Genomic DNA, 2,920 nt, shown 5'->3' with positions numbered 1-2,920 from the left:
AAAACACTCCAGCTTCTCTTCCCCAGGGCAGATATTGCCATCTAAATTGCCCAGAAATCAATCTGGGAATACACAACTGAAAGTCTGTTGCCAGAATGACCTAAGAAAACCATCTCCTTTTGGACTGGAAGGGTTTTTTGCATTAACGAACTGTTGAAATCCTGGGACTTCATTGGATTGAATTTTGAAAGTAAGAGCACCATGCAAAAAGTCTGTGTTCCAATTCCTTTGAAAGACAAATGATGTGAGCTCCACCTGAGCTGTCAAAATTGTTACTTTACCAGGTAGTTTATTTGTCACATGGTTTTGTTCTGATAGATATGGTAACCATCTAAAAATGCCATGGAATAGGATTCTCCATTGTCCACCAATACATTGGCTGTGATGTCCTCTATATAATCACGTATTTTTGCCCCCATCTCCACGATGTTTTTCATATCCTTGCCAAGAGTAAGTTCAGGAATTTTTTCAATGAAGGCAAAACATACACCACTGCCAGAAAACAGTGGGACCACCATCTGGAGGAATCGCTCCCCTTTGTCATTATCCGTAATGACTGTCCCAATCCATGTCCACCCAAAATGCAGCAGCAAAACGAGGATCCCTGCATACTGGAGGGTCTCCCTTAGAGTCATGTTGTAGAAGGTCAGGCCGGGGGTTTTATCATTCATCACTGGAGCAGAGCCATATATCAGCTAAGGGAATACAAGAAGGAGAGGGAGAAGCACCAGGTAATACAGAAATTCTTTTGACATATTCGTTGTTTTGCAAACATTTACATAACTTCAGATAACTTCTCAACAATATTTTAATACTGAGATCCTCAGTTTGTCATGGCACGTGTGGGCACCTCCATAAGGCCCTGAAAAGAGATCTCCAGTGTGGCACCCAGGGGCATCTTTTTTCCCCCTACTTTGTGTAGACCCTCCTTTCTCAGATCCATGTCCACATGAAGGATCAGAGTCCCAGCAGAATATCCCCACTCCCCACTTTGTTTGCTTCACCTTCAATGTTCTCCCTCATCCAAAGGAGAAAGAGAATATGATAACTTCCAATGTCCAAATCTCCATCTCCAAAGCGCAAGTACAACTATGAAAGAACAAAGTGAATGTGAAGAAAATGTTACACTCCTATTCCCCATGTTTGTCAATATTACCGGTCCAGGGATTTTGGCCAGACAGGGACAGAAGGGTCTCTGAGGTGAATGACTGGCTTATGGTGTGGTGACAGAAGGAACGCTTCAGGTTCTTCGACCATGGCACTCGTTTTCTTGCCAATGGACTTCTGTCAAGGGATGGGTTGCACCTCACGAGGATGGGGAAAAGGTCCTTTGGAGATGCTCTAGTGAGCTTCGTCCAGAAGGCTTTAAACTGAGCCAAGGGGGGGTGGGTTCAGGCTCCCAAGAAATGTGTCTGTACAGCACTGGACAAGGGTGGGGAGAGGAACAGGGCTCTGGGATCAGGGTTTTAGAGGTACTGCAGGGACTGACAGGACTCCTACAGAGAGGGGCCAGGTATTAGGGAGGATGGGAAGAAGGAGGAGACTGGGAACTCCAAGGAAAGGAAGTGGTGGGAAGGAGTTGAGGTGCATGTACACAAAAGCTAGGAGCATGGGTAATAAGCAGGAAGAGCTTGAAGCACTCCTGGAAATAGGAGAGTATGACCTGGTGGGACTCACAGGCACTTGGTGGGATGAAAGGCAAGTCTGGAATGTGAACATAGAGGGGGTATCACCTTTTTAGAAAGGACAGGAAGGGAAAGAGGGTGGGGGTGTGGCTTTATACGTCAGGGAAGGGATAGGATGTAGTGAGATAGAATGCAGCACAGATGGGGATTTGGTAGAGGCAGTCTGGGTGAAACTTAGGGGTTTTGACAGGGAAAGAGACCTGACAGTGGGAATATGTTATCGCCCTCCAGGTCAACTTGAGACCCTGGATGATGTCCTGACAGGCCAGATTCTAAGGATATCTCTGGGGAGAGACACAGTAATTATGCGAGATTTCAATCTCCCGGATATTACTTGGGAGACTCACTCAGCAGTGACAGCCAGGTCACGTCACTTCCTAGAAGCTATAGAGGGAGGGTTTTTCACACAGAGGGTCCAAGAGGCAACGAGGAGGGGAAACAGCCTTGATTTGGTCTTGACCAACAGGGAGGAGCTGATAGACGAAGTACAGATTAGGGGAGCTCTGGATGTGAGTGATCACGCCATTCTTTGCTTTGAGAACAAGGGACTGGGGACATGCAGCAGATCGAGCACTAGAAGCTGGGACTTCAAGAGGGCCAACATTGGTCAACTGAAGGCCAGACTGTGGAAAGTCTCCTGGGATAGGTTCCTGGAAGGTAAGCGAGTTGATGAGGGGTGGATGGCACTCAAAAGGGAGGTTTCGGAGGAGCAAGCCTTGACGATACCTCTAGTCAGTAAGGTGGGGAGGTGGAGGAGAGCCGCGCCATGGATGCGAAAGGAGGTGTTTAGAGGGATTAGACGAAAGAGGAACCTTCGTAGGAAATGGGTACTGGGGCAAATAGACAAAGGAGTATACCAGGAAGAGGAGGCCCATTGCAGAAGGATTCTTCGAAAGGCTAAGGGTTATTACGAGGTGAGACTTGCCAAGAATATCAAGAGCAACAAAAAGGGCTTCCTTCAGAATGTAAATAGGAAGAGGAAGGGGAGGCACGTAGTGGGACCACTAAATAAGGAGGAAGGAGATCCAGTGACTGATACCACGGAACAGGCACAGGTGCTAAATGACTATTTTGCCTCTGTGTTCTCCCCAAAGAAGGACTGGGGATATCCACATAGGAGATTAGATGAGGCTAGGGACTTAGGGGCACAGATTAGGGTCACCCCCCTTGATGTCGAGGGGCTCCTCTGGGCATTGGACATTACAAAGGTGCCAGACCCTGATGAGTACTTAGAG

Source organism: Varanus komodoensis, unplaced genomic scaffold (genome assembly GCF_004798865.1).
Source record: "Varanus komodoensis strain SLA01 unplaced genomic scaffold, ASM479886v1 scaffold1153, whole genome shotgun sequence".
NCBI lineage: Eukaryota > Metazoa > Chordata > Lepidosauria > Squamata > Varanidae > Varanus > Varanus komodoensis.
This window is presented reverse-complemented; position numbering follows the sequence as displayed.